Here is a 9,569-nt window from a genome sequence, read left to right as displayed (position 1 = left end):
ACCCAGGCCTAGCCACAGCCTAAGGACTTGGTCAGCCCGCGAGCCTTGTATTGATCACCAGGGGCAGCCAGGTGAAGCCACCTCTAATCACTAGAGGCGTTTTTGCCACCGTTGGCCCCAAATGCTGGGGGGACATCCTTGCTGTAGCTGCTCCCTCCAATTGCCAGGGGGAGCCATTTCAGCCACTGCAGCCTCTGACTGCCAGGACGCCTTTCTGCCATGCTGCACACTGCCCACTCTCGCTGCTATGCCACCGCCACCAATTAACCTGCCACAAAAGGCATTAAAGTAAACAAGGCAAAAAAAATGAAAACAAAGGAAAAGAGCAGATGTTAAGACAGCCAAAAAAGAAAGAAAGCAGACAGAAGCGGACAAGCTCAGGACCCACACACAACCCTGCTACTCGCCACCAACTTGTTCAAAAGCTGATACACACTGGGTGCTCTATCCCTCTTTTGCATCCTGAATGGACCTTTGGCTGAGACTCCTTCAAATGGAGGAGCCACTGGGGCTTGATCTTGGTGCAGAACTTGCTGGTTCATCAGCTCCTCATCAGTATCTCTGTGTTTCTGTTATTGCATGACCACAGAAATGATGACCCCTGCTGTGGTTAGATCCACTGGTCATTGTCCCAGTGAATCTGTACGGGAAATATCAAAAACTAAACAGGTTCTTAGTAACGTAACTTGTCAGCATTCATATCGCACACAAATAACAGTTTGGAGCAATCCTCTATATAGAAATAGTAGGAACTGCCAATGGTGGAGTCTGAGATAACGAAGTGTGGAGCTGGATGAACACAGCAGGCAAAGCAGCATCACAGGAACAGGAAAGCTGACATTCCGGGTCTAGACCCTTCTTCAGAAATTCTTCTTTTCAATTTGGAGATCTTTTACTAATTGCCTCACTATTACCCAACTATTCAGGAGCTGGGAGCCTTCAGTTTGTATTAATGCTGGTGCTTCTTCGTCTAAATATAATTGTACCACCAGATTCCTGGGGTGATGTTTTTTCTTGCTGCCTCAAACACTGCATCAGTCTGCACCTCATGTATGGATTTTGACTAATCAACATGACTGAAGTTGTTACTACACACTTCTAGAGCAGGTAAGACCTGAACCTGTGAGATACTGAAAATGAATAGCTGTGCATGGGTTGAAATAATCAGCAATAACTCTTTCCAAAATAAACTGTTTCTTGAGATAAAGGGACAAGGAATTAAAAGCAATATGCCAATTATGACAATATACTCTGCCTGAAAGGGTCACTTAAAATCAAATATCAGAATGAGCCGAACATAGAATTCTCCCCTGTGACTACTGCAGAGGCATCAGGGCACATCAGATTATTGAAGTCTTCTCTGCTAGTAAACCAAACTACACACTGTAGGTATATCTCATCAAGGCTCAACCCAACTGCAGCAGGACATGTTCTCTCCTGTATTCAAATGCCCTCATAATGAAAGCAAGCATTCAATTTGCCTTCCCAATTGCTTTCGGCACCTGCATGCTAATGTTTAGACAGAACAAGGACACCCAGATTCCTTTGACCATCATCACTTCCCAAACTCTCTCTGTTTAAGAAATTCTTTGGATGAAACCTTCTCAGGCTCTGATTGACATGAACTATGAAAAGACACTTACTGGCACTGTGATAGTGAGTAGGACAAATATTTGAACTGTAAAGTTTCACTTTGTGAATAAAAGTAAACTGATTAAAGATTGGCCTGTGTTCTGCTCATTCATCAAGCCGCTGTTAGACGTTTAATTAGCTGTGAGGATCCAGTGTTTAAACAGCAATAAACGTAATCCCAGAGAGAATCCCATCATTAAACCATTATACATATAACACACACAGTGAAGCTCCAGTCATAAAACTCGAGTAAATATAACATTCATCAGTCAGATTCTTGTCACTAGAGAGCAGTAATATTACAACGATCAGTGAGGATCCAGCATCTAAACTACAGGAAAGAATCTTATATCAATGAGACTCGTGTCACTAAGCTGCTATAAAAATAACACAAATCACTGATGATTCAGTCTCGAATTTAACATTCCCTTAAATAGAATTGATAAATAATACCAAATGGAAAACACTCTGGTGAAGATGATGTTACTAAAGTAAACATAATATACCGGACAGGGTATAATCAGTAAACTATTAGAAACACAACATTTATGAATGGTTTCAGTCAATAAACAATGTTAGTTACACCAGTTGAGGATCTAGTAATGAATCACCATAAATATCAACATCTCAAAGATGGATTATCCGTTTGTTATTTAACTGGCAATGTAAGATTTTGATCATTGCAAATTAGCTTCATATTTCTTTCATTATAATACTAACCACCCTTGGAAAAATATTTTAATTGATTGTACAGCACTTTGAGCCATCAGGACGTTGTGAAAACCAGTACATTAAATGCAGGTTTAATTCTTCAAATATTATGGTCACAGATGATGATCTAACATTAAATCACCAAAAATCCAATACAACAATGAGAATCCAATCATTAAACCAGTGTAAATATAAAGCACAATAGTGAGGACTTTGTGAATTAACTATAAGAAATGTAAGCAGCAAGTCACTAAACCACTGACAATATGAACCTGAATGATGAGGATCCAGTTGCTCAACTACAGCAAATATGTCAGTGGAATTTAGTTAGAACATTGACCATAGAACATTACAGCACAGTACAGGCCCTTTGGCCCTCAATGTTGTGCCAAACTGTCATACCGATCTCAAGGCCATCTAACCTACACTATTCCATGTACGTCCATATGCTTATCCAATGACGCCTTAAATGTACCTAAAGTTGGCAAATCTACTACCGTTGCAGGCAAAGCATTCCATTCCTCTGAGTAAAGAAACTACCTCTGACATCTGTCCTATGTCTTTCACCCTTCAATTTAAAGCTATGCCCCCTCGTGCTCGCCATCACCATCCTAGGAAAAAGGCTCTCCCTATCCATCCGATCTAACCCTCTGATTATTTTACATGTAAAATAGCAGTGTATGTAAACACACTAAAAAAAACTGTGGTAAATACAACATTTACCAGGGATTACCAGTCACTTAACTATGGTCATTATAACACCCATATAGGATATAGTTACAAACTACTAAAAAAACCAATGAGCATTTCATCACTGAGTTGGGGAAAACTCTTAGATAACAAGGTGTAGAGCTGGATGATCACAGCGGGCCAAGAAGCATCAGAGGAGCAGGAAGGCTGACGTTTCGAGCCTAGACCCTTCTTCAGAATGTAGATGCACACATCCGTGCCACATGGACCGGTGCTGTGACCTTTGTTATTTGTTATTTACACAAATGATCTGGATGCAAATGTACAAGGCCTGATTAGTAAGTTTGCGGGTGATACGAAGTGAGGAAGTATCGTTGATAGCGAGGAAGATCATCAAAAATTACAGAGGAATCTTGATCCGATGGCGAAGTGGGCTGAGGATTGGCAATTCAATACAGATAAGTGTGAGGTGTTGCACTCTGGAAAGTTAAACCAAGGTAGGACTTATACAGTAAATGGTAAGATCCTGAGGAGTGTGGTGGAACAGAGGGACCTAGGAGTAAAAGTTCATAGATTGGTGAAAGGGGCATCACAGTGGACAGGTTGGTGAAGAAGGCATTTAGCATGCTGGCCTTCATCAGTTGAAGCATTGAGTACATGTTGGGATGTTATGTTAGTTGTATAAATTGTTGCTGAGGATGCACTTGGAATATTGTGTACAGTTTTCGTCATCCTTTTTTAGGAAAGACACAGTTAAACTGGAAAGTGTGCAATGAAGATTTATGAGGATGTTGCCAGGATGAGTAGGCCTGAGTTATAGGGAGAGATTGGCCAGGGTAGGACTTCTTGGAACATAGGAGAATGAGGGGTGAATAAAATCATGAGCCACGTTCCATGCCCGTTTCACTACTGGTGGAAGCAGGATCTGTTGGGGAATGGAATAATTAGGAAAACAGCTAGAAACTGAAAACATAATAGAGTTCTCTGCACTGATTTCAAAATGGAAGATCTTGCTTTAACATACTTCCATAATTTTGAGAAAGTAATAGAAGGGGGAAGTAAGGGCACACCAGTTGACAATGGGCCTGATTTTAACTTTATACAGTAGGTTCAAGTGAGTTAAAATCAAGTCAATATATTTGAAATGTCACAGATAACGTATAGCACATAGATTAAGAATATAGGTTAATAATATAGAAATGGGAGACAAATATCTAAATGGGTAGTAAGCTAACTGCAAACCAGAAAACAAAAATTGTAGACATTTAAGATATCAAAGTGTGGAGCTGGATGAATACAGCAGGCCGAGCAGCATCTTAGGAGCACACCTTAGGTGCTGCTCGGCCTGCTGTGTTCATCTAGCTTCACACTTTGTTATCTCGGATTCTCCAGCATCTGCAGTTCCCATTATCTCTGATCACATTTAGATTGCCAAATGATGAAAATGAGTGTTCCACACAGACCGGTGGCAGAACCACTACTGTTGCAAATAATGAACAATAAAGTAATAGATGTGGTTTATCCAGATGTTTGAAACGGCTTTGAAAATGCGCCGCATAATAGTCTCATAATACATAATGTCAGAGCATGGGAAACAAACGGATGGATGACCGTCTGACTTCAACAGCAATTTTCCAATCATCTGGTACTTTTCCTGACTGCAGTGACTTTTGAAAGATCACAACCAAAGCCTCTGCTATTTCCTCAGCCACCTCCCTCAGAACTCTAGGATGTAGCCCATCGGGACCAGGAGATTTATCAAATTTTAGGCCTTTTAGTTTTTCTAGCACTTTCTCTTTTGTAATGCCTACCGTACTCAACTCTGCCCCCGGCTCTCCCTAATTGTTGGCATACTACTCATGTCTTCCACTGTGAAGACTGACGCAAAGTACTTATTAAGTTCTTCAGCTATTTCCTTATCTCCCGTCACTAGCCTTCCAGCATCAGTTTGGAGAGACCCAATGTCTACTTTTGCCTCTCATTTGTTACTTATGTATTGAAAGAAGCTTTTACTATCATTTCTAATATTACTAGCTAGCCCACCTTCATATTTGATCCTCTCTTTCCTTATTGCTCTCTTTGTTATCCTCTGTTTGTTTTTGTAGCCTTCCCAATCTTCTGATTTCCCAGTGCTCTTGGCCACTTTACAGGCTGTCTCTTTTTCTTTGATATATTTCCTGACTTCCTTTGTCAGCCATGGCTGTCTAATCCCACCCCGGATAATCTTTCTTTTCTTTGGGTTGAACCTCTGTACTGTGTCCTCAATTACACCCAGAAATTCCTGCCATTTTTGCTCTACTATCTTCCCACTAGGCTCTGCTTCCAGCCGATTTTCGTCAATTCCTCTCTCATGCCCCTGTAATTACCTTTATTTAACTGTAACACCATTACATCCGATTTTGCCTTCTCTCTTTCAAACTGCAGACTGAACTCTACCATATTATGATCGCTGCCTCCTAAGTGTTCCCTTACTTTAAGGTCTCTTTATAAAGTCTGGCTCATTACGTAGCACTAAGTCCAGAATAGCCTGCTCCGTTGTGGGCTCCATCACAAGCTGTTCCAAAAAGCCATCCTGCAAACATTCCATGAATTCTCTTTCTTTGGATCCACCGGCAACATGATTCACCCAGTCCACCTGCATATTGAAGACCCCCATGATCACTGTGACCTTGCCTTTCTGACATGCCCTATCTATTTCCCAGTGCATCTTGCGCCCCTGGTCCTGATCACTGTTAGGAGGTCTGTACATCACTCCTATTAGAGTTTTTTTGCCTTTGTGGTTCCTCAACTCCACCCACACAGACTCCACATCCTCTGACCCTATGTCATTCAGTGCCGTAGATTTAATTTCATTCTTAACTAACAAGGCAACCCCGCCCCCTCTGCCCATCTCCCTGTCTTTTCGATATGTTGTGAATCCTTGGATGTTTAACTGCCAGTCCTGAACTCCCTGCAACCATGTCTCTGTGATGCCTACCACATCATAATCATTCAAGAGGATTTGTGCTGTTAATTCATCTACTTTGTTGCGAATACTCCGAGCACTTAGATAAAGTGCCTTAACTTTCTTATCATTATTAGAGAGGTTGGAAATCCTGTCCAACTATCTTTCTCTCTCTTTGGGCTCTATCCTATCACTTAGTTCTTACCCCACCCACCTCCCTGTTTTCTGCACATAAACTGATGTTTTCCCAGCCACTATCAGCTCTGAGGTCACTGGACCCAAAACGTTAACTCTGTTTTCTCCTTCACAGATGCTGCCAGACCTGCTGAGCTTTTCCAGCAACTTTGTTTTTGCTATTATTAATGTTTGTTTGGCTTCCGTTGCCGTACTTTAGAATCTCTATCAGTATTGGTGAGGGCGCCCATGTTCGGGAGCAGTCTTGTTCAAATCGTCCCCAACTAAGCTGTTTGCCTGTCGTGATACAACACTTCCTCATACAATGTCAGCTTTCCCGAGCAGAGTGGGAGTCCCGCTCTCAGCACGGACTAACTGGTTGTGAATTGTGATTGACATGTAACATACTGACAGAGTGCTATATGTACTCCAGTCCCTGATTGGCGTTTCAAAATGCCAGTCAAAATGGTACGGTCAGTGTTCCCCAATACTCTGTCCCTTTTTTTTTGCAGGAGGCACAGTTCCTGCGTACAACTGCATTAAAGTGGGAGGAGTGAAGACGGTGCAGGAATGAGACTTGTTCAGGTTTTACACAGTGATACTATTCTCATAGTCAGGAAGTCTGACTATCCATTGAGGATAAAGGAAAGAAACAGAAATGCTCCTGCGTCTGTGCAAGAGGATCCATCCGAGAGTCTTCCGTGCTTTGTGTTGAATTGATTGGCTGGAGCTTAGAGGCAAAAAAAACTGCAGATGCTGGAATCGAAGGTAGACAAGCAGGAGGCTGGAAGAACACAGCAAGCCAGGCAGCATCTGGAGGAAAGGAAGAGTATTGCCTTTCTTCAGGACTGCTTAGTCTTGCATATTTACTGGAAGTTGCAATTGCATGGTGGCACAGTGGTTAGCACTGCAGCCTCACAACACTAGACAGCTAGGTTCAATTCCAGCCTCAGGCAACTGTCTGTGTGGAGTTTGCACATTCTTCCTGTGTCTGTGTGGGTTTCCTCCAGGTGCTCCGGTTTCCTCCCACAGCCCAAAGATGTGTAGGGTAGGTGGATCGGCCATGCTAAATTGCCCATAGTTCTCAGGGAGGTGTAGATTAGGGGGATGGGTCTAGGTGGGATGCTCCATGGTTCAGTGTGGACGTATTGGGCTGAAGGGCCTGTTTCCACACTGTAGGGATTCTAATTCTAATTCACACATCATATCCCTTTTGATTGATGAGATAATTTTTGTCCGAGTGTCATTGCTGATCAGGAGAAGTTAATGAAACAGCTCTGCTCCTGCAGTAGGTCTGAGGGTTCTTGCAGATTATCTGTCTGAGACCAAAATGCATTCCTAGTGAGAAACATTCTCTGAGAAGGCCTGGCAGAGAAGTAAGCACGATGCTAACAGGTTTTGTGCAATTACATTTTAATGATCCAAGGATAACCTTAATGTAAGCTTACCACCACGACAGAGAACTAAGATTGATATTGTTTCCCCGTTTTACCCTGAAGATTTGGTGTGAAAACAAACTTCGCTCAGAGAAAGTTGTTCATCATTACTTAAATTTAACCAAAAACATAGACAGTTACACACCAGATAGGTCATTACGTATGAAGAGAATCGTTATACTTTCTTGAGTATGATTTGCAACATTTTCAGGATTTAATGTTTTATTAATCTGCTCTTTACTTTATCCAGGGGAGGCGTAAAGTTGTTAACTGTCATTGAATTTAAATGTCATGTGAATTGTTGAAATGAGTTTGACTAATAAAGCTTTTCACAATTATTTAAGCCTGAGTTTTGGATTTCATCTGGAAGCTTGCAGGCCGAAGGGGAATGAGTTTTTAACTGGAGGGTCTCCCAGCTATAACGGGTGGAAAGCTGGTCTGATGGTCAGTGGGGGAGGGGGTGTCTACCGGGAGCTCTGTGGAATATTTACAGACATTCAACAAAGATAGATTTGTGAAGTTGAAGGGAAGGAGGGTCAAGAGATGGGAGGAAAGCAGTGTCCATTTTTAATAGTCAGGATGCGATCAGAAATAAGGACAAAATCTTAGGGCCGGGGAGATTTAAGTTCCTCGTGTGGCTTGTGGTAAACACTCCAGCTTCAAGCCCACAAGAAAATGAAAACCAGATTAATTTTCTCATTGGGTATGTTTCCACAATGTATCTTGCCATTTCTATTTTGGCCCAACACAGATTTTTTGGACTAATGTTACAACAATATCATTTATTTCAATTTTTAAAGCTGAACTCAACTGCCTTCCAGCTGATCTTCTGCTCAGCTCCTCAACATGATTAAAATGCCAACTTGTAGGAATATGGTGGCAGCACAATGGACAAGGCAGTGAAATTGTTCCAACCATCTTCCTGCCTGTTCTTCACGAGGCAATTAAGGTTAAGTTTCGTACTTTAAAAAGCATGTTGTGGTATTAGTACTGTTCACTTGTTCTTTTGATGTTTGATCAGTTTTTTTTTCAGCTAATCTGTGGTCTGGTGTTATTCTGTTACCTTCTGAAGTAAAGAAGGGTTCTGTCAGATAAAAGGCACAAAAGACAGACATTGAGATGTTTTGAGAAGGATTTTGTGACACCATTTTAACATTGAAAATTAAAATGAACCCAGATGTGAACAACAGCAATAAATCAGCATTGTAGTATTTGACATATAATTGTCAAAGTTTGTATTATAGTTTAACATGTAAAATATAACAGCAGTGAATTTTGTTTTTAAAGTAGTTTGTAAAAATATTAACATTTTGTATTTTTTTAATCAATCCAGTCCAGCACATGGATCTTGGCTAGGGAGTAGAGGAATTGCATCTTGAGATGCCAAAAGTTAGGACTCATTTCTGCAGTTCCAGGGTGGTAAGATTGGGCTCAGAGACCCATCCATGCAGCACTAAATCCATCAGTGTAAGTTAATGCCCACGGCCAAGCCTTCAGCCTCACTACATTAGCCACTTTCAGCTATTTCACAATGGAGTCTTTCTGGAGTTACAGTGAGAGGTGAGGAAAGCTAGTCACCTATCCTTATGTCCATTACCATCAAAGTTAATTAGATCTTGATGTGATTATGAGAAAGGTATTTGTATTTGCATCAGAACATGCTTGGTTACACCACATTATTGGTCACCTTCTGCTTTTTAAATGTAAAAGCTAAAATAAATGCTTTGGAGGCTGTTCAGAAATGGTTTTAATAAGTATTGGACAGATTTTAAACCAACTTTGTTTGGGTATGTTATGATACATCTCCAGGGCAGGCGGAACTCGAACCTGTTTACGGACAGGGACACTGCAACACAAGAAGCCTTTTTGTAGGAGCAGTCAACAGGATTCGAATTTGCATTGAAAAACACTAGTTTCAACCTCATTGCTTTAATTATTCAGCCATGACTCCAGGCTAAAATGTAATCCAGAAAGACCCTTCT

The sequence above is a fragment of the Stegostoma tigrinum genome, chromosome 34 (genome assembly GCF_030684315.1).
Source record: "Stegostoma tigrinum isolate sSteTig4 chromosome 34, sSteTig4.hap1, whole genome shotgun sequence".
NCBI lineage: Eukaryota > Metazoa > Chordata > Chondrichthyes > Orectolobiformes > Stegostomatidae > Stegostoma > Stegostoma tigrinum.
The sequence above is the reverse complement of the archived record's forward strand: the minus strand, read 5'-3'. Positions refer to the sequence as shown.